This window comes from Vigna umbellata, chromosome 9, assembly GCF_029865625.1.
Source record: "Vigna umbellata cultivar VRB3 chromosome 9, Vumbellata_1.0, whole genome shotgun sequence".
Taxonomy (NCBI): domain Eukaryota; kingdom Viridiplantae; phylum Streptophyta; class Magnoliopsida; order Fabales; family Fabaceae; genus Vigna; species Vigna umbellata.
Window position 1 is genome coordinate 48,071,536 of NC_142173.1, and position 23,842 is coordinate 48,095,377.

The following is a 23,842-nucleotide window of genomic DNA, read 5'->3' on the forward strand; positions in this document are numbered from 1 at the left end:
GAGCTAAAAATATTTTAAATTTAAAGATTCATTCAAGCATGCACAAAAGGATATATAAAGCAAATATTTTTAGGATAAAGAACTTATAAAACATCATATATTGAACTATATAAGATAGGAATTTTAAAAAAAATGCAATCCTAAGATATTTCTAAAATTCCTAGATCTCTTCTAATGTTTACCCCTTTTGATATGCCTCCAACTTCGTAATGATAATCCTCTAGGTTGTTTCCACATTTTGTTTAGATCTTCATCTTGAGGATTGTCATCATTCTTCGCTTCATTTGTTGTCTTCTACAAATCTTCATCATTGCCTGCATGTAATTCAACTTCACTAATTTGACTATAATTATCAGAATCGCTAGATGTACTTACTTGGCTTCCAGCGTCGTCGTTCACCACTAGACAAATGTTTGCTTCTTCATCAGATTCGCTCAAATCGGAAATTGTTTCGTTGTCATCTTCCCATGCGATGTAGGCTTTCTTTTTCTTTATTTCTTCATTCTTCTTTTGATTTGGGCAGTCCGCTTTTAAGTGCCCCCTTTCTCCGCAACCGTAACATTTATACTGTGAGGAAGATCCTTGATTTTCTTTCTTTTCGAATTTTAATCTTCCTTTGTCTTTTGATTTCATGAACCTGTTGAGCCTTTTTATCATGAGTCTCAAATTTTCTTCATCTTCTGAATCTTCATCTTCCATTTTGCTCTTGCTCCTTTCCACCTCAGATTTCAAGGCTAGACTCTTTTTCTTAGTTTTTGCTTTTGCTTCTTCTTCATCTAGTCTTCCGAGGTCAAGTTCATGCTCTCTCAACTTTCCAAATAATGCCGCCATAGTCATGGTGTTGAGGTTTTGAGACTCCGAGATTGCAGTCACCTTAGGTTGCCACGACCTGTCTAAAGACTTCAAGATTTTAATGTTTAATTCATCAGTATCAAATGACTTACCTAGTCCAATGAGATGATTGACAATGTTGGTGAAGCGTTTTTGAACGTCTGAAATTGTTTCTCCTTGCTTCATCCGGAACATTTCATACTCTTGAATCAGGGAATTCTTTCTTGCCCTCTTTACGTCATCTGTTCCTTCATGTGTCACTCTGAGCACATCCCACATTTCTTGAGCAGTTTTGCAGACAGAAACCCTGTAGAACTCATCAACAGTCAATGCTGATGCAATAATATTCCGAGCTTTTACGTCATTCTGAAATCTTTTCTTTTCTTCAATGGTCCATTGACCACGGGGCTTTGGTTCCTGTATATTGTTAGTAGGAACAGAAGAACCAGATGCAATAACATCCCAAATTTCACAATCAATAGATTCAATAAATATTTGCATTCTTACCTTCCAGAATGCATAGTTCTCACCTGTGAATAGTGGGGGTCTATTGATTGATGCACCCTCTGCAAAGGTTTGATGTGATCCTGCCATTTGAATGACTATCAAAGCAAGCTCTGATGCCAATTGTTAGAATCGCTGCAGCGGAATTGTTAGCGTGGAATAACAAACCAAGAGGGTTTTTAATACGAACGTGTGCCTTTTAATTTCTACTCAATTAAACTTACCAAGCAAATAATAAAGACAAATAAAGAGAGTAAGGTTGAGAGAAATTTGCACAGATGATTTTATCCTGGTTCGGATCTTACCAATCCTACGTCCAGTCGCTTATCTCAAACAAGATAAACCTTTTTCACTAACACAAAACACTTACAAATATTAGTCACAAAGAAAAACAATTTGTAAGAGTTTAGAAATACCACCTCTCTTGAACCCACAAGAGATGAACTTACACTTCCTTTGAATCTTCACAAAGGATGATACCACCTCTCTTGAAACCACAAGAGACGAACTTACACTTCCTTTGAATCTTCACAAAGGATGACCACCTCCTTCGAATGCTTCACGAAGGATGATTCTCTTCCACGCACTTCCTCGGACACACCAAGGATGAACAAGCTATTCCTCTGTCACCGCAGTAGCACTTCAGGACTTTGCAGACAAGAGTTTCCTTAGCTTCCACAATCTCACAGAGTTCTCAAAGAGTTCAGAGATCTTTTGCACAAGGGAAGAGTTATTTTTGAGATAAAGAGTGAGCCATTTTATAGACTCAGCCTAATACCCTTCCATTCTTCGAAAACGGGCCATCTAACGCATTTAATCGATTAACATAAATATTAATCGATTAATAATGAGTACAACGGCTAGTTTTTCAAATCTGAAACCCCCAACGGCTAGTTTTTCAAATCTGAAACCCCCAACGGCTAGTGTTAATTGATTATTCTCAGGAATAATCAATTAGCTAAATAAATCAAATATAAATTACAAGAATCAACCCTAATAGATATTTGAGCACTATTACATCAACTTTGATTATTATAAAAGCTTTATAAAATACAGAGATCTTCAATTTGTCTTTATGGATCTTGACTTGTGCAAATCTGTTCATCATCAAAACTTCATCTTTGATTTTTGCTAACATCCTCCACTTACTCCACTTAGTCCAGTTCTTGCACTTTGTCCACTTCGTAAAATTTGTCAACTTCGTCCACTTCGTCAACTTCCTCAACTTCCCCAACTTCCTCCACTTCCTCCGCTTCTAACACTTCCTCCACTTCCACCACTTCCTCCACTTCCTCCACTTCCCCCACTTCCTCCACTTCCGCCACTTCGTCCACTTCTTCCACTTCGTCCACTTCGTCAAATTTGTCAACTTCGTTTACTTCGTCAACTTCCTCAACTTCCCCAACTTCCTCCACTTCCTGCACTTCCTCCACTTCTTCTACTTCCTCCACTTCCTCCACTTCTTTCACTTCCTCCACTTACTCCACTTCGTCCACTTCGCCTATTTCGTCCACTTCTTCTTCCTCTTCGTCCACATGGTCCACTTCCTCCTCTTCCTCCACTTCCTGCACTTCATCCACTTCCTCCACTTCCTCCACTTCATCCGCTTCCTCGCCTCCGTTCGCTTCGTCCACATCATCCACTTCGTCAACCTCATCCACTTCGTGCACTTCGTCCAGTTCTTCTTCCACTCCCTCCACTTCCTCCACTTCCACTACTTACTCCACTTCCTCCAATTCGTCCGCTTCCTCCACTTCGTCCACTGCCTCCACTTCCTCCACTTCGTCTTTTTCGTCCACTTCGTCCACTTCGTCAACTTCGTCCTTTTCGTCAACTTCGTCCACTTCGTCAACTTCCTCCACTTCGTCAACTTCGTTAACTTCGTCCACTTCGTCAACTTCCTCCACTTCCTCCACTTCGTCCACTTCGTCCACTTCCTCCCCTTCCTCCACTTCCTTCACTTCCTACACTTCCTCCACTTCCTCCACTTCGTCGACTTTGTCCACTTCGTTCTCTTAGTCCACTTCTTCTTCCGCTTCTACCCCTTTTTCCACTGCGTCCACTTCGTGCACATTGTAACCTTCGCCCACTTTGTCAACTTCCTCCACTTCCTCCACTTGTTCTTCCACTTCGTCCACTTCCTCCACATTGTCCACTTCCTCTATATCCTCCACTTCGTCAACTTCGTCCACTTTGTCGACTTTGTCCACTTCATCCATTCATCCATTTCCTCCACTTCGTCCACTTCGTCCACTTCTTCCATTCACCCATTTCCTCCACTTCGTCAAATTTGTCAACTTAGTCCACTTCGTCAACTTCCTCAACTTCCCCAACTTCCTCCACTTCCTGCGCTTCTACCACTTCCACCACTTCGTCCACTTCCTCCACTTCCCCCACTTCCTCCACTTCCACCACTTCTTCCACTTCGTCCACTTCGTCAAATTTGTCAACTTCGTTTACTTCGTCAACTTCCTCAACTTCCCCAACATCCTCCACTTCCTCCACTTCCCTCACTTCCTCCACTTCTTCTACTTCCTCCACTTCCTCCACTTCTTCCACTTCCTCCACTTACTCCACTTCGTCCACTTTGCCTATTTGGTCCAGTTCTTCTTCCTCTTCGTCCAAATGGTCCACTTCCTCCTCTTCCTCCACTTCCTCCACTTCATCCACTTCCTCCACTTCGTCCGCTTCGTCCGCTTCGTCCGCTTCGTCCACTTCGTCAACTTCATCCACTTCGTCAACCTCGTCCACTTAGTGCACTTCGTCCAGTTCTTCTTCCACTCCCTCCACTTCGTCCACTTCCTCCACTTCCACTACTTCCTATACTTCCTCCAATTCGTCCGCTTCCTCCACTTCGTCCACTGCCTCCACTTCCTCCACTTTGTCCTTTTCGTCCACTTCCTCCACTTCGTCTACTTCCTCCACTTCCTCCACTTCTTCTTCCACTTCGTCTACTTCCTCCACATCGTCCACTTCCTCTACATCCTCCACTTCGTCAACTTCGTCCACTTTGTCGACTTTGTCCACTTCATCCATTCATCCATTTCGTCCACTTCGTCCACTTCCTCCACTTCTTCCATTCATCCATTTCCTCCACTTCGTCAAATTTGTCAACTTAGTCCACTTCGTCAACTTCCTCAACTTCCCCAACTTCCTCCACTTCCTCCGCTACTACCACTTCCTCCACTTCCACCACTTCCTCCACTTCCTCCACTTCTCCCACTACCTCCACTTACTCTACTTCGTCCACTTCTTGCACTTCGTCCACTTCGTCAAATTTGTCAACTTCGTTTACTTCGTCAACTTCCCCAACTTCCCCAACTTCCTCCACTTCCTCCACTTCCTTCACTTCCTCCACTTCATCTACTTCCTCTACTTCCTCCACTTCTTCCACTCCCTTCACTTCCTCCACTTCCACTACTTCCTCCACTTCCTCCAATTCGTCCGCTTCCTCCACCTCGTCCACTGCCTCCACTTCCTCCACTTCGTCCATTTCGTCCGCTTCGTCCACTTCGTCCACTTCGTCAACTTCCTCCACTTCGTCAACTTCGTTAACTTCGTCCACTTCGTCAAATTCCTCCACTTCCTCGACTTCGTCCACTTCGTCCACTTCCTCCACTTCCTCGACTTCGTCCACTTCCTCCACTTCGTTCACTTCGTCCACTTTGTCCACTTCTTCTTCCGCTTCTACCCCTTCTTCCACTTCGTCCACTTTGTAACCTTCGTCCACTTCGTCAACTTCCTCCACTTCCTCCACTTCTTCTTCCACTTCGTCCACTTCCTCCACATCGTCCACTTCCTCTACATCCTCCACTTCGTCAACTTCGTCCACTTTGTCTACTTTGTCCACTTCATCCATTCATCCATTTCCTCCACTTCGTCCACTTCCTCCACTTCCTCCACTTCTTAAATTCATCAATTTCCTCCACTTCGTCAAATTTGTCAACTTACTCCACTTCGTCAACATCCTCAACTTCCCCAACTTCCTCCACTTCCTCCGCTTCCACCACTTCCTCCACATCCACCACTTCCTCCACTTCCTCCACTTCCCCCACTTCCTCCACTTCCGCCACTTCGTCCACTTCTTCCACTTCGTCCACTTCGTCCACTTCGTCAAATTTGTCAACTTCGTTTACTTCGTCAACTTCCTCAACTTCCCCAACTTCCTCCACTTCCTCCACTTCTTGTATTTCCTCCACTTCCTCCACTTCTTCCACTTCCTCCACTTACTCCACTTCGTCCACTATGCCTATTTGGTCCACTTCTTCTTCCTCTTCCTCAACTTCCTCCACTTCATCCACTTCCTCCACTTCGTCCACTTCGTCCGCTTCGTCCACTTCGTCCACTTTATTCACTTCGTCAACCTCGTCCACTTCGTGCACTTCGTCCAGTTCTTCTTCCACTCCCTCCACTTCGTCCACTTCCTCCACTTCCACTACTTCCTCCACTTCCTCCAATTCGTCCGCTTCCTCCACTTCGTCCACTGCCTCCACTTCCTCCACTTCCTCCACTTCGGCCTTTTCGTCCACTTCCTCCACTTCGTCAGCTTCCTCCACTTCCTCCACTTCTTCTTCCACTTCGTCCACTTCCTCCACATCGTCCACTTCCTCTACATCCTCAACTTCGTCAACTTCGTCCACTTTGTCGACTTTGTCCACTTCATCCATTCATCCATTTCCTCCACTTCGTCCACTTCCTCTACATCCTCCATTTCGTCCACTTCGTCCACTTCGTCCACTTCGTCAACTTCCTCGACTTCCTCCACATCCTCCACTTCCTCCACTTCTTCCCCTTCCTCCACTTCCTCCACTTCCTCCACTTCCTCCAATTCCTCCACTTCCTCCACTTCTTCCACTTTGTCCACTTCGTCAAATTTGTCAACTTCGTCCACTTTTTCAACTTCCTCAACTTCCCCAACTTGCTCCACTTCCTCCACTTCCTTCACTTCCTCCACTTCTTCTACTTCCTCATTTCCTCCACTTCTTCCACTTCCTCCACTTACTCCACATCGTCCACTTCGCCTATTTCGTCCACTTCTTCTTCCTCTTCGTCCACATGGTCCACTTCCTCCTCTTCCTCCACTTCCGCCACTTCCACCACTTCCTCCACTTCATGTACTTCCTCCACTTCGTCCACTTCGTTCTCTTCGTCCGCTTCGTCCACTTCGTCCCCTTCGTCCACTTCGTCACGTTCGTCAACTTCGTCCACTTTGTCAATTTCGTCCACTTCCCTCCACTTCCTCCACTTAGTGCACTTCGTCTACTTCCTCCACTTCGTCCACTTCGTCCATTTCGTGCCAATCGTCCACTTAGTCAACTTCGTCCACTTCGTGCACTTGGTCCAGTTCTTCTTCCACTACCTCCACTCCGTCCACTTCCTCCACTTCCTCCACTTCCACTACTTCCTCCACTACGTCCAATTCGTCCGCTTCTTCCACTTCGTCCACTGCCTCCACTTCCTGTACTTCCTCCACTTCGTCCACTTCGTCCACTTCGTCCACTTCATTCATTTCGTCCACTTCGTTAACTTCGTCCACTTCGTCACCTTCCTCCACTTCGTCAGCTTCGTTAACTTCCTCCACTTCGTCAACTTCCTCCACTTCCTCCACTTCCACCCCTTCCTCCCCTTGCTCCACTTCTTGCACTTCCTCCACATCCACCACTTAGTCCACTTTGTCAACTTCGTCAACTTTGTCACCTTCGTCAACTTTGTCAACTTCGTCCACTTAGTCCACTTCTTCCACTTCGTTCCCTTTGTCCAAATCTTCCACTTCGTCCACTTCGTCCACTTCCTCCACCTAGTCCACTTCGACTACTTCCTCCACTTCATCCACTTCGGCCACTTCGTCCACTTCCTCTACTTCCACCACTTCCTCCACTTCCTCCACTTCCTCCACTTTCTCCATTTCCACCACTTCCTCCGCTTCATGTACTTCCTCCACTTCGTCCACTTCGTCCGCTTCGTGCACTTCGTCCGCTTCGTCCACTTCGTCCACTTCGTCAAGTTCGTCAACTTCGTCCACTTCGTCCCCTTCCTCCACTTCCCCAACTTCCTCCACTTCCTCCCCTTCCTCGACTTCCTACACTTCTTCTACTTCCTCCACTTCCTCCACTTCTTCCACTTCCTCCACGTCCTCCATTTCGTCCACTTCGTCCACTTCCTCCACTTCCTCCACTTTCTCTACTTCGTCCACTTTCTCCACTTCTTTCACTTCGTCAACTTCGTCTACTTCGTCCATTTTGTCAACTTACTCAACTTCGTCTACTTTCTCCACTTCGTCCACTTCGTGCCGATCGTCCACTTCGTCAACTTTGTCCACTTCGTGCACTTCGTCCAGTTCTTCTTCCACTCCCTCCACTCCATCCACTTCCTCCACTTCCACTACTTCCTCCACTTCCTCCAATTCGTCCGGTTCCTCCACTTCGTCCACTGCCTCCACTTCCTCCACTTCCTCCAGTTCCTCCAATTCCTCTACTTCGTCCAATTCGTCCATTTCGTCCACTTCGTCAACTTTGTCCACTTCGTCAACTTCCTCCACTTCATCAACTTCGTTAACTTCCTCCACTTCGTCAACTTCCTCCACTCCCTCTACTTCCTCCACTTCCACCCCTTCCTCCCCTTGCTCCACTTCTTCCACTTCCTCCACATCCTCCACTTAGTCCACTTTGTCCACTTCGTCCACTTCGTCAACTTCGTCCAATTCGTCAACTTCATCCACTTCGTCGTTTGTCCACTTCCTCCACTTCATCCACTTCGTCAACTTCCTCCACTTCCTCCATTTCGTCCACTTCGTCCACTTCGTTAACTTCCTCCACTTCGTCAACTTCCTCCACTTCCTCCACTTCCATCCCTTCCTCCCCTTGCTCCACTTCTTCCACTTCCTCCACATCCACCACATAGTCCACTTTGTCAACTTCGTCAACTTTGTCACCTTCGTCAACTTTGTCAACTTCGTCCACTTAGTCCACTTCTTCCACTTCGTTCCCTTCGTCCAAATCTTCCACTTCGTCCACTTCGTCCACTTCCTTCACTTAGTCCACTTCGACTACTTCCTCCACTTCATCCACTTCCGCCACTTCCTCTTCCACTTCGTCCACTTCCTCTACCTCCACCACTTCCTCCACTTCCTCCACTTCCTCCACTTCATCAACTTCGTCCACTTCGTTGACTTCGTGCACTTCCTCCACTTCCTCCACTTTCTCCATTTCCACCACTTCCTCCACTTCATGTACTTCCTCCACTTCGTCCACTTCGTGCGCTTCGTGCACTTCGTCCGCTTCGTCCACCTCGTCCACTTCGTCAAGTTCGTCAACTTCGTCCACTTCGTCCCCTTCCTCCACTTCCTCCCCTTCCTCCACTTCCTCCACTTCTTCTACTTCCTCCACTTCCTCCACCTCTTCCACTTCCTCCACGTCCTCCATTTCGTCCACTTCGTCCACTTCCTCCACTTCGTCCACTTTGTGCCAATCGTCCACTTCGTCAACTTCGTCCACTTCGTGCACTTCGTCCAGTTCTTCTTCCACTCCCTCCACTCCATCCAATTCCTCCACATCCACTACTTCCTCCACTTCCTCCAATTCGTCCGGTTCCTCCACTTCGTCCACCTCCATTTCCTCCACTTCCTCCACTTCCTCCAGTTCCTCCACTTCGTCCAATTCGTCCATTTCGTGCACTTCGTCAACTTTGTCCACTTCGTCAACTTCCTCCACTTCGTCAACTTCGTTAACTTCCTCCACTTCGTCAACTTCCGCCACTTCCTCCACTTCCACCCCTTCCTCCCCTTGCTCCACTTCTTCCACTTCCTCCACATCCACCACTTAGTCCACTTTGTCAACTTCGTCAACTTCGTCAACTTTGTCACCTTCGTCAACTTTGTCAACGTCGTCCACTTAGTCCACTTCTTCCACTTCGTTCCCTTCGTCCAAATCTTCCACTTCGTCCACTTCCTCCACTTAGTCCACTTCGACTACTTCCTCCACTTCATCCACCTCGGCCACTTCCTCTTCCACTTCGTCCACTTCCTCTACTTCCACCACTTCCTCCACTTCCTCCACTTCATCAACTTCGTCCACTTCGTTGACTTCGTGCATTTCCTCCACTTCCTCCACTTCCTCCACTTTCTCCATTTCCACCACTTCGTCCGCTTCGTGCACTTCGTCCGCTTCGTCCACTTCGTCAAGTTCGTCAACTTCGTCCACTTCGTCCCCTTCCTCCACTTCCTCAACTTCCTCCACTTCCTCCCCTTCCTCCACTTCCTCCACTTCTTCTACTTCCTCCACTTCCTCCACTTCTTCCACTTCCTCCACGTCCTCCATTTCGTCCACTTCGTCCACTTCCTCGACTTCCTCCACTTTCTCTACTTCGTCCACTTTCTCCACTTCTTTCACTTCGTCTACTTCGTCCATTTTGTCAACTTCCTCAACTTCGTCTACTTCCTCCACTTCGTCCACTTCGTGCCAATCGTCCACTTCGTCCACTTCGTGCACTTCGTCCAGTTCTTCTTCCACTCCCTCCACTCCATCCACTTCCTCCACTTCCACTACTTCCTCCACTTCCTCCAATTCGTCCGGTTCCTCCACTTCGTCCACTGGCTCCACTTCCTCCACTTCCACCAGTTCCTCCAGTTCCTCCACTTCGTCCACTTCCACCACTTCCTCACCTTCCTCCACTTCCTCCACTTTGTCCACTTAGTCCACTCCATCCACTTCCTCCACTTCCTCCACTTCGTCTATTTTGCCCACTTCCTCCACTTCGTCCCCTTCCTCGACTTCCTTGTCTTCTTCTTCCACTTCGTCCAAATCGTCCACTTCCTCTAGTTCCTCCACTTCCTCCCCTTCCTCTACTTTCTCCACTTCCTCCAATTCGTCCACTTCGTCAACTTCTTCCAGTTCATCCACTTCTTGCACTTCGTCCACTTAGTCCACTTAACTTAGTCCACTTTGTCCACTTCGTCAACTTTGTCCACTTCGTCAAGTTCCTCCACTTCCTGATCTTCCTCCACTTCCACCCCTTCCTCCACTTCCTCCACTTCGTTACTTTCGTCCACTTCGTCACTTTCGTCCACTTCGTCAACTTCGTCCACTTCGTCAACTTCGACCACTTCGTCAACTTCGTCCACTTCTTCCACTTCGTCCACTTCGTCCACTTCCTCCAGTTCCTCCACTTCCTCCGCTTCGTCCATTTAGTCCACATCGTCACCTTCGTCAACTTCGTCCCCTTCGTCCACTTCGTCCATTTCGTCCACTTCTTCTTCCACTTGTTCTACTTCGTCAACTTCATCCACTTCATCCACTTCCTCAACTTTCTCTACTTCAACCACTTCCTCCACTTCATCCACTTCCTCCATTTCATCCACTTAGTCCACTTCGTCCACTTCGTCAACTTCATCCACTTCATCCACTTCTTGCACTTCGTCCACTTTGTCCACTTCGTCCACTTTGTCAACTTTGTCCACTTCGTTAACTTTGTCCACTTCCTCATCTTCATCCACTTCCTCCCCTTCCTTCACTTCCTCCACTTCCTCTACTTCCTCCACTTCGTCACTTTCGTCCACTTCGTCCACTTCGTCAACTTCGACCACTTCGTCAACTTCCTCCACTTCTTCCACTTCGTCCACTTCCACCACTTCCTCCAGTTCCTCCACTTCCTCCACTTCGTCCACTTAGTCCACATCGTCACCTTCGTCTACTTCGTCCATTTCGTCCACTTCTTCTTCCACTTCTTCTACTTCGTCAACTTCCTCCACTTCGTCCACTTTGTCAACTTCGCCAACTTCGTCCAATTCATCCACTTACTCCACTTCATCCACTTCCTCCACTTCATCCACTTAGTCCACTTCGTCCACTTCATCAACTTCGTCCACTTCCTCCACTTCGTCACTTTCGTCCACTTCGTCCACTTCGTCAACTTCCTCCACTTCTTGCACTTAAGCCACTTTGTCCACTTCGTCCACTTCGTCAACTTTGTCCACTTCGTCAACTTCGTCCACTTCCTCATCTTCCTCCACTTCATCCGCTTCGTCCGCTTCGTCCACTTCGTCCAGTTCGTCCACTTCTTCTTCCGCTTTTTCCACTTCTTCCACTTCCTCCACTTCCTCCCCTTCCTTCCCTTCCTCCACTTCTTCCACTTCCTCTACTTCCTCCACTTCCTCCACTTCTTCCACTTCCTCCACTTCCTCCCCTTCCTCCACTTCGTGCACTTAAACCACTTCCTCCACTTCCTCCGCTTAGTCCACTTAGTCAACTTCTTCACTTCCTCAACTTCGTCCACTTCGTCAACTTCCTCCACTTCCTCCACTTCCTCCATTTCCTCCACTTCCTGCACTTCCACACTTTCTCCACTTCCTCCACTTCCTCCACTTCGTTCCCTTCCTCCACTTCCTCAAGTTCTTCTTGGACTTCATCCACATCGTCCACTTCCTCCACTTCCTCCACTTCCTCCCCTTCCTCTAATTCCTTCACTTCCTCCACTTCGTCCACTTCGTCAACTTCATCCACTTCCTCCACTTCTTGCACTTCAGCCACTTTGTCCACTTCGTCCACTTCGTCAACTTTGTCCACTTCGTCCACTTCCTCCACTTCCTCCACTTCCTCATCTTCCTCCACTTCCTCCCCTTCTTCCACTTCCTCCTCTTCCTCCACTTCCTTGACTTCCTCCACCTCGTCCACTTGCTCCACTTCGTCAACTACGTCCAATTCGTGAATTTCGCCAACTTCATCCACTTCGTCCACTTCATCCGCTTCGTCTACTTCGTCCACTTCATCCACTTCCTCTCCATTTCGTCACTTTCGTCCAATTTGTCCACTTCGCCCACTTCGTCCACTTCGCCCACTTCGTCCACTTCTTCCACTTGGTCCACTTCGTCCACTTCATCCACTTCCTCCACTTCTTCCACTTAGTCCAGTTTGTCACTTTCGTCCAATTCGTCCACTTCGTCATATTCGTCAACTTTGTCCACTTTGTCATCTTCATCAACTTTGTCCACTTCGTCCACTTCTTCTTCCGCTTCTTCCACTTCTTCCACTTCCTCCACTTCCTCCACTTCCTCAACTTGCTCTACTTCCTCCCCTTCGTCCACCTCGTCCACTCCCTCCTCCTCCTCAACTTCGTCCACTTCTTCCACTTCGTCCACTTCGTCCACTTAGTCCGCTTCGACCACTTCCTCCACTTCCTCCACTTCGTCCATTTCGTCCACTTCCTCCACTTCGTCCCCTTCCTCGACTTCCTCCACTTCTTCTTCCACTTCCTCCAAATCGTCCACTTCCTCCACTTCCTCCACTTCCTCCACTTCCTCCCCTTCCTCTACTTCCTCCACTTCATCCACTTCCTCCACTTCGTCAACTTCATCCACTTCTTGCACTTTGTCCACTTCGTCAACTTCCTCCACTTCCTCATCTTCCTCCACTTCATCCCCTTCCTCCACTTCGTCAACTTCGTCCACTTTGTCAATTTTGCCAACTTCGTCCACTTTGTCCACTTCGTCCACTTCATCCACTTCCTTCACTTCATCCACTTCCTCCACTTCCTGCACTTCATCATTTTCGTCTACTTCATCCACTTCGTTCACTTCATCCACTTCCTCCACTTCATCCACTTCCTCCAGTTCGTCACTTTCGTCCACTTCGTCCACTTCGTCATCGTCGTCAACTTTGTCCACTTCGTCAAGTTTGTCCACTTCGTTATCTTCATCAACTTTGTCCACTTCGTCCACTTTTTCTTCCGCTTCTTCCACTTCTTCCACTTCCTCCACTTCCTCCACTTCCACCACTTCCTCCCCTTCCTCCACTTCCTCCACTTGCTCCCCTTCCTCCACTTCCTCCACTTCCTCTAATTCCACCACTTCGTCCACCTCGTCCACTTCCTCGACTTCCTCCAGTTCGTCCACTTCGTCAACTTCTTCTTCCGCGTTTTCCACTTCTTCCACTTCCTCCACTTCCTCCCCTTCCTCCCCTTCCTCCACTTCTTCCACTTCCTCCACTTGCTCCACCTCGTCCACTTGCTCCACTTCCTCCATTTCTGGTCACAATAGTCTTCCTCCCCTTTCTAACATTACCATTTCGTGCACTTCATCCACTTCCTCGGCTTTGTCCACTTCGTCAACTTCGTTCACTTCCTCGACTTCGTCCACTTCGTCCACTTCGTCAACTTCCTCCACTTCCTCCACTTCCACACTTTCTCCACTTCCTCCACTTCCTCCACTTCGTCCCCTTCCTCCACTTCCTCCAGTTCTTCTTCCACTTCCTCCACAGCGTCTACTTCCTCCACTTCGTCCACTTCCTCCACTTCCTCCACTTCGTCCACTTCGTCCACTTCGTCCACTTCGTCAACTTCATCCACTTCCTCCACTTCTTGCACTTCAGCCACTTTGTCCACTTCGTCAACTTCCTCATCTTCCTCCACTTCCTCCGCTTCCTCCACTTCCTCCACTTCCTCCACTTCCTCCACTTCCTCCACTTCCTCCACCTCATCCACTTCCTCCACTTCGTCAACTTCGTCTACTTCGTCAATTTCGCGAACTTCGTTTGCTTCGTCCACTTCATCCGCTTCGTCCACTTCGTCCACTTCATCCACTTCCTCCACTTCATCCACTTTGTCCACTTCCTCCACTTCCTCTCCACTTCGTCACTTTCATCCACTTCGTCACTTTCTTCCACTTAGTCCACTTCCCCCAGTTCGTCACTTTCGTCCACTTCATCATCTTCGTCAACTTTGTCCAATTCGTCATCTTCGTCAACTTTGTCCACTTCGTCACTTCTTCTTCCGCTTATTCCACTTCTTCCGCTTCTTCCACTTCTTCCACTTCGTCATCTTCGTCAACTTTGTCCATTTCCTCCATTTCCTGCCCTTCCACACTTTCTCCACTTCCTCCACTTCGTCCCCTTCCTCCACTTCCTCCAATTCTTCTTCCACTTCGTCCACATCGTCCACTTCCTTCACTTCCTCCCCTTCCTCTACTTCCTCCACTTCCACCACTTCCTCCCCTTCGTCCACTTCCTCCACTTCTTGCACTTCAGCCACTTTGTCCACTTCGTCCACTTCGTTAAATTTGTCCACTTCGTCAACTTCCTCCACTTCCTCCACTTCGTCATCTTCCTCCACTTCCTCCGCTTCCTCCACTTCCTCCACTTCCTCCACTTCCTCGACTTCCTGCACTTCGTCCACCTCATCCACTTCCTCCACTTCGTCAACTTCGTCCACTTCGTCAATTTCGCAACCTTCGTCCACTTCGTCCACTTCATCCGCTTCGTCCACTTCGTCCACTTCATCCACTTCCTCCACTTCATCCACTTTGTCCACTTCGTCCATTTCCTCTCCACTTCTTCACTTTCGTCCACTTCGTCCACTTCATCCACTTCATCCACTTCTTCCACTTCGTCCACTTCATCCGCTTCGTCCACTTCGTCCACTTCATCCACTTCCTCCACTTCATCCACTTTGTCCACTTCCTCCATTTCCTCTCCACGTCTTCACTTTCGTCCACTTCGTCCACTTCATCCCCTTCCTCCACTTCTTCCACTTACTCCACTTCCTCCAGTTCGTCACTTTGTCCACTTCGTCCACTTCTTCTTCCACTTCTTCCACTTCCTCCACTTCCTCCACTTCCTCCACTTCCTCCACTTCCTCATCTTCCTCCAGTTCCTCCCCTTCCTCGATTTCCTCCAGTTCGTCACTTTCGTCAACTTCGTCCACCTCGTCCACTTCGTCAACTTCGTCCACTTCGTCAACTTCGACCACTTCGTCAACTTCCTCTACTTCTTCCACTTCGTCCACTTCCTTCACTTCCTTCACTTCCCTCACTTCGTCCACTTAATCCACATCGTCACCTTCGTCAACTTCGTCCATTTCGTCCATTTCGTCCACTTCTTCTTCCACATGTTCTACTTCGTCAACTTAATCCACTTTGTCCACTTCGTCCACTTCGTCCACTTTTTCCACTTCGTCAACTTCCTCCACTTCATCCACTTCCTCCACTTAATCCACTTAGTCCACTTCGTCCACTTCGTCAACTTCGTCCACTTCCTCCACTTCGTCACTTTCGTCCACTTCGTCAACTTCGCCCACTTCGTCAACTTCCTCCACTTCTTCTACTTCGTCCACTTCCTCCACTTCCGCCAGTTCCTCCACTTCCTCCACTTCCTCCACTTTCTCCACTTCTTGCACTGAAGCCACTTTGTCCACTTCGTCAACTTTGTCCACTTCGTCAACTTCGTCCACTTCCTCATCTTCCTCCACTTCCTCCCCTTCCTCCACTTCCTCCCCTTCCTCCACTTCCTCCACTTCCTCCACTTCCTCGACTTCCTTCACTTCGTCCACCTCGTCCACTTCCTCCACTTCCTCCACATTGTCCACTTCTTGCACTGAAGCCACTTTGTCCACTTCGTCAACTTTGTCCACTTCGTCAACTTCGTCTACTTCCTCATCTTCCTCCACTTCCTCCCCTTCCTCCACTTCCTCCCCTTCCTCCACTTCCTCCACTTCCTCCACTTCCTCCACTTCCTCGACTTCCTCAACTTCGTCCACTTCGTCAACTTTGTCCCCTTCGTCAATTTCGCCAACTTCGTCCACTTTGTCCACCTCGTCCACTTCCACCACTTCATCCACTTGGTCCAGTTCCTCCACTTCCTCCACTTCGTCACTTTCGTCCACTTCGTCCACTTCATCCACTTCCTCCACTTCATCCACTTAGTCCACTTCCTCCACTTCCTCAAGTTCGTCAAATTCGTCCACTTCGTCCACTTCGTCATCTTCGTCAACTTTGTCCACTTCGTCCACTTCTTCTTCCGCTTCTTCCACTTCTTCCACTTCCTCCACTTCCTCCACTTCCTCCACTTCCTCCACTTCCTCCACTTCATCCACTTCCTCCACTTCCTCCCCTTCCTCCACTTCCTCCACTGCCTCCACTTCCTCTAGTTCCACCACTTCGTCCACCTCGTCCAATTCCTCCGCTTCCTCCACTTCCTCCACTTCCTCCCCTTCCTCCCCTTCCTCCACTTCCTCCACTTCCTCTACTTCCTCCACCTCGTCCACTTCCTCCACTTCCTCCTCTTCTTCCACTTCCTCCCCTTCCTCCACTTCGTGCACTTCATCCACTTCCTCCGCTTAGTCCACTTCGTGAACTTCGTTCACTTCCTCGACCTCGTCCACTTCGTCCACTTCCTCCACTTCCTCGCCTTCCTTCCCATCATCCACTTCCTCCACTTCTTCCACTTCCTCCCCTTCCTCCACTTCGTGCACTTCATCCACTTCCTCCACTTCCTCCGCTTAGTCCACTTCGTCAGTTTCGTTCACTTCCTCGACTTCGTCGACTTCGTCCACTTTGTCCACTTCGTCCACTTCGTCAACTTCCTACACTTCCTCCACTTGCTCCATTTCATCCATTTCCTGCCCTTCCACACTTTCTCCACTTCCTCCACTTCCTCCACTTCCTCCGCTTCCTCCACTTCCTCGAGTTCTTTTTCCACTTCGTCCACATCGTCCACTGCCTCCACTTCCTCGACTTTCTGCACTTCGTCCACCTCGTCCACTTCCTCCACTTCGTCAACTTCGTCCACTTCTTCAATTTCGCCAACTTCGTCCCCTTCGTCCACTTCATCCGCTTCGTCCACTTCGTCCACTTCATCCACTTCATCCACTTAGTCCACATCCTCCACTTCGTCACTTTCGTCCACTTCGTCCACTTCGTCCACTTCATCCACTTCCTCCACTTCTTCCACTTAGTCCACTTCCTACAGTTCGTCACTTTCGTACACTTCGTCCACTTCGTCATATTCGTCAACTTTGTCCACTTCGTCATCTTCGTCAACTTTGTCCACTTCGTCCACTTCTTCTTCCGCTTCTTCCACTTCAACCACTTCCTCCACTTCCTCTACTTCCTCCACTTCGTCCACCTCGTCCACTCCCTCCACCTCCTCCACTTCCTCCACTTAGTCCACTTCGACCACTTCCTCCACTTCCTCCACTTCATCCCCTTCCTCGACTTCCCGCACTTCTTCTTCCACTCCCTCCACCTCCTCCACTTCCTCCACTTCCTCCACTTAGTCCACTTCGACCACTTCCTCCACTTCCTCCACTTCATCCCCTTCCTCGACTTCCTGCACTTCTTCTTCCACTTCCTCCACTTCCTCCACTTCCTCTACTTCCTCCCCTTCCTCTACTTCCTCCACTTCCTCCACTTCGTCCACCTCGTCAACTTCGTCCACTTCCTCCACTTCGTCACTTTCGTCCACTTCCTCCAGTTCCTTCACTTCCCTCACTTCGTCCACTTAGTCCACATCGTCACCTTCGTCAACTTCGTCCACTTCGTCCATTTCGTCCACTTCTTCTTCCACATGTTCTACTTCGTCAACTTAATCCACTTCCTCCACTTTCTCCACTTCGTCAACTTCCTCCACTTCAACCACTTCCTCCACTTAATCCACTTAGTCCACTTCGTCCACTTCCTCCACTTCGTCACTTTCGTCCACTCAGTCCACTTCGTCAACTTCGCCCACTTCGTCAACTTCCTCCCCTTCTTCTACTTCCTCCACTTCCTCCACTTCTTCTACTTCGTCCACTTCCTCCACTTCCTACAGTTCCTCCACTTCTTACACTGAAGCCACTTTGTCCACTTCGTCAACTTTGTCCACTTCGTCAACTTCGTCCACTTCCTCATCTTCCTCCACTTCCTCCCCTTCCACCACTTCCTCCCCTTCCTCCACTTCCTCCCCTTCCTCCACTTCCTCCACTTCCTCCACTTCCTCCACTTCCTCCACCTCGTCCACTTCCTCCACTTCCTCCACTTCGTCAACTTTGTCCACTTCTTCAATTTCGCCAACTTCGTCCACTTCCTCCACTTCCTCCACTTCATCCACTTAGTCCACTTCCTCCACTTCGTCACTTTCGTCCACTTCGTCCACTTCATCCACTTCCTCCACTTCATCCACTTAGTCCACTTCCTCCACTTCCTCAAGTTCGTCACTTTCGTCCACTTCGTCCACTTCGTCATCTTCGTCAACTTTGTCCACTTCGTCCACTTCTTCTTTCGCTTCTTCCACTTCTTCCAATTCGTCAACTTCCTCCCCTTCCTCCACTTCCTCCAATTCCACCACTTCGTCCACCTCGTCCACTTCCTCCACTTCGTCCACTTCTTCTTCCCCTTTTTCCACTTCTTCCACTTCGTCCACTTCCTCCACTTCCTCGCCTTCCTTCCCTTGCTCCACTTCCTCCACTTCTTCCACTTCCTCCCCTTCCTCCACTTTGTGCACTTCATCCACTTCCTCCACTTCCTCCGCTTAGTCCACTTCGTAAGTTTCGTTCACTTCCTCGACTTCGTCCACTTCGTCCACTTTGTCCACTTCGTCCACTTCGTCAACTTCCTCCACTTCCTCCACTTGCTCCATTTCATCCATTTCCTGCCCTTCCACACTTTCTCCACTTCCTCCACTTCCTCCACTTCGTCCGCTTCCTCCACTTCCTCCACTTCCTCCAGTTCTTCTTCCACTTCGTCCACATCGTCCACTGCCTCCACTTCCTCGACTTGCTGCACTTCGTCCACCTCGTCCACTTCCTCCACTTCGTCAACTTCGTCCACTTCTTAAATTTCGCCAACTTCGTCCCCTTCGTCCACTTCATCCGCTTCGTCCACTTCGTCCACTTCATCCACTTCATCGACTTAGTCCACATCCTCCACTTCGTCACTTTCGTCCACTTCGTCCACTTCGTCCACTTCGTCCACTTCATCCACTTCCTCCACTTCTTCCACTTAGTCCACTTCCTACAGTTCGTCACTTTCATCCACTTCGTCCACTTCGTCATATTCGTCATTTTTTCCACTTCGTCATCTTCGTCAACTTTGTCCATTTCGTCCACTTCTTCTTCCGCTTCTTCCACTTCAACCACTTTCTCCACTTCCTCCACTTCCTCCACCTCCTCCACTTCCTCCACTTCCTCCACTTCCTCCACTTCCTCCACTTCCTCCACTTAGTCCACTTCGACCTCTTCCTCCACTTCCTCCACTTCATCCCCTTCCTCGACTTCCTGCACTTCTTCTTCCACTTCCTCCACTTCCTCCACTTCCTCTACTTCCTCCCCTTCCTCTACTTCCTCCACTTCCTCCACTTCCTCCCCTTCGTCAACTTCGTCCACTTCCTCCACTTCGTCACTTTCGTCCACTTCGTCAACTTCGCCCACCTCGTCAACTTCGTCCACTTCCTCCACTTCGTCACTTTCGTCCACTTCGTCTACTTTGTCCACTTCGTCCACTTCATCAACTTCCTCCACTTCATCCACTTAGTCCAGTTCCTCCACTTACTCAACTTCGTCCTTTTCGTCCACTTCGTGCACTTCGTCCACTTCGTCATCTTCGTCAACTTTGTCCACTTCGTCATCTTCGTCAACTTTGTCCACTTCGTCCACTTCTTCTTCCGCTTCTTCCACTTCTTCCACTTCCTCCACTTCCTCTAATTCCGCCACTTCGTCCACATCGTCCAATCCCTTCACCTCCTCCACTTCCTCGACTTCTTCCACTTCCTCCACTTCCTCCACTTCCTCCACTTAGTCCACTTCGACCACTTCCTCTACTTCCTCCACTTCGTCCATTTCGTCCACTTCGTCCACTTCGTCCACTTCCTCCACTTCCTTCACATCCTCCACTTCCTCCACTTCCTCCATTTCCTCCACTTCCTGCCCTTCCTCCACTTTCTCCACTTCCTGCCCTTCCTCCACTTCGTCCACTTCGTCAACTTCCTGCACTATGTCCACTTTGCCAACTTCGTCCAATTCGTCCACTTCCTCCACTTCGTCCACCTAGTCCACTTCCTCCCCTTCCTCCACTTCGTCCACTTCGTCCACTTCCTCTACTTCCTCCACTTCCTCCACTTCCTTCACTTCCTCCATTTCCTCCACTTCGTCAACTTCCTCCACTTCACGCCCCTCCACACTTTCTCCACTTCCTCCACTTTCTCCACTTCCTCCACTTCCTCCACTTCCTCCCCTTCCTCTACTTCCTCCACCTCCTCCACTTCCTCCACTTCGTCAACTTCATCCACTTTCTCCACTTCCTGCCCTTCCTCCACTTCGTCCACTTCGTCAACTTCCTGCACTTCATCCACTTTGTCAACTTCGCCAACTTCGTCCAATTCGTCCACTTCCTCCACTTCATCCAGTTAGTCCACTTCCTCCCCTTCCTCCCCTTCCTCCACTTCCTCCATTTTCTGCACTTCCTCTACTTCCTCTACTTCCTCCACTTCCTCCACTTCCTCCACTTCCTCCACTTCCTCCCCATCCTCTACTTCCTCCACTTCTTCCACTTCGTCGCCTTCATCCACTTCCTCCACTTCTTGCACTTCGTGCACTTCGTCCACTTCATCAACTTTGTCCACTTTGTCAACTTCGTCCACTTCGTCCACTTACTCATCTTCCTCCACTTCGTCCCCTTCCTCCACTTCCTCCAATTCCTCCACTTCCTCAACTTCCTCCACTTCGTCCACCTCGTCCACTTCCTCCACTTCGTCAACTTCGTCCACTGCGTGAACTTCGTCCACTTCGTCAATTTCGGCAACTTCGTCCCCTTCGTCCCCTTCGTCCACTTCATCCACTTCCTGCACTTCCTCCACTTCATCCACTTAGTCCACTTCCTTCATTTCCTTCACTTCGTCACTTTCGTCCACTTCGGCCACTTCCTCCATTTCCTCCACTTCCTGCCCTTCGTCCACTTTCTCCACTTCCTCCACTTCGTCAACTTCGCCCACTTCGTCCACTTTGTCAACTTCGCCAACTTCGTCCACTTCCTCAATTTCCTCCACTTCCTGCCCTTCGTCCACTTTCTCCACTTCCTCCACTTCGTCAACTTCGCCCACATCGTCCACTTTGTCAACTTCGCCAACTTCCTCCACTTCCTCTACTTCCACCACTTCCTTCACTTCCTCCATTTTGTCCACCTCGTCCACCTCGTCCACTTCGTACACTTCGTCCACCTCGTCCACTTCGTACACTTCGTCCACTTCGTCCACTTCGTCCACTTCGTCCACTTCGTCCACTTCGTCAACTTCGTCCACTTCGTCAACTTCCTCCATTTCCTTTCCTTCTTCCACTTCCTCCACTTCTTCTTCCACTTCATGCACTTCGTCCACATCCTCCACTTCCGTCACTTCCTCCCCTTCCTCTACTTCGTCCACTTCGTCCACTTCGTCAACTTCGTCCACTTCGTCCACTTCGTCCACTTCCTCAACTTCCTCCACTTCGTCCACTTCGTCCACTTCGTCAACCACTTCCTGCACTTCCTCCACTTCGTCCACTTCGTCCACTTCCTCGTCTTCCTCCACTTCCTCCACCTTCTCCACCTCCTCCCCCACCTTCACTTCCTCCCCTTCTTCTACTTCGTCAACTTCATCCACTTCGTCCACTTCCTCTACTTCCTCCACTTCCTCCACTTCCTCCACTTCATCCACTTCGTCCACTTCGTAAACTTCTTCCACTTCGTCCACTTCGTCAACTTCGTCCACATCGTCTACTTTGTCCACTTCGTCAACTTCGTCCACCTCGTCAACTTCCTTCTCTTTGTCAACTTCCTCCACTTCCTCCACTTCCTACCTTTCTTCCACTTCCTCCATTTCTTTTTCCACTTCGTCCACATCGTCCACTTCCTCCACTTCGTCCACTTCCTCCACTTCCTCCACTTCGTGCACTTCCTCAACTTCGACCACTTCCTCAACTTCCTCCACTTCCTTCACTTCGTCCACTTCGTCAACCACTTCATGCTCTTCGTCCACTTCGTCCACTTCGTGCACTTGCTCCTCTTCCTCCACTTCCTCCACCTTCTCCACCTCCTCCCCTTCCTCCACTTCCTCCCCTTCTTCTACTTCGTCCACTTCGTCCACCTCGTCCACTTCCTCCACTTCGTCAGCTTTGTCCACTTCGTCCAATTTGTAAACTTCGCCAACTTCGTCCACTTCCTTCACTTCCTCCACTTCCTCCACTTCGTCCACTTGATCTACTTAGTCCACTACTTAGTCCACTTCGTCAACTTCATCCACTTTCTCCACTTCCTGCCCTTCCTGCACTTCGTCCACTTCGTCAACTTCCTGCACTTCGTCCACTTTCTCCACTTCGCCAACTTCGTCCAATTCGTCAACTTCCTCCACTTCATCCACTTAGTACACTTCTTCCCCTTCCTCCACTTCCTCCCCTTCCTCCCCTTCCTCCACTTCCTCCACTTCCTCCACTTCCTCTACTTCCTCTACTTCCTCCACTTCCTCCACTTCCTCCACTTCCTCCACTTCCTCCACTTCCTCCCCTTCCTCCCCTTCCTCTACCTCCTCCACTTCCTCCACTTCCTCCACTTCGTCGCCTTCATCCACTTCCTCCACTTCTTGCACTTCGTGCACTTCGTCCACTTCGTCAACTTTGTCCACTTTGTCAACTTCGTCCACTTCGTCCACTTCCTCATCTTCCTCCACTTTTTCCCCTTCCTCCACTTCCTCCAATTCCTCCACTTCCTCAACTTCCTCCACTTCCTCAACTTCCTCCACTTCCTCAACTTCCTCCACTTCGTCCACTTCGTCAACTTCGTCGACCTCGTCAACTTCGTCAACTTCTTTCTCTTCGTCAACTTCCTCCACCTCCTTCCCTTCTTCCACTTCCTCCACTTCTTCTTCCACTTCGTGCACTTCGTCCACATCCTCCACTTCCGTCACTTCCTCCCCTTCCTCCCCTTCCTCCACTTCGTCCACTTCGTCCACTTCGTCCACTTCGTCCACTTCGTCCACTTCGTCCACTTCGTCAACTTCGTCCACTTCCTCAACTTCCTCCACTTCCTCCACTTCATCCACTTCGTCAACCACTTCCTGCACTTCGTCCACTTCGTCCACTTCCTCCTCTTCCTCCACTTCCTCCGCCTTCTCCACCTCCTCCCCCTCCTCCACTTCCTCCCCTTCTTCTACTTCGTCAACTTCATCCACTTCGTCCACTTCCTCTACTTCCTCCACTTCCTCCACTTCCTCCACTTCATCCACTTCGTCCACTGCGTAAACTTCTTCCACTTCGTCCACTTCGTCAACTTCGTCCACATCGTCTACTTTGTCCACTTCGTCAACTTCGTCCACCTCGTCAACTTCCTTCTCTTTGTCAACTTCCTCCACTTCCTACACTTCCTACCTTTCTTCCACTTCAACCATTTCTTTTTCCACTTCGTCCACATCCTCCACTTCCTCCACTTCGTCAACCACTTCATGCACTTCGTCCACTTCGTCCACTTCGTGCACTTCCTCCTCTTCCTCCACTTCCTCCACCTTCTCCACCTCCTCCCCTTCCTCCACTTCCTCCCCTTCTTCTACTTCGTCCACTTCGTGCACTTCGTCCACTTCGTCCACCTCGTGCACTTCCTCCACTTCCTCCACATCGTCAGCTTTGTCCACTTCGTCAAATTTGTAAACTTCGCCAACTTCGTCCACTTCCTTCACTTCCTCCACTTCCTCCACTTTGTCCACTTGATCCACTTAGTCCACTACATAGTCCACCTCGTCAACTTCGT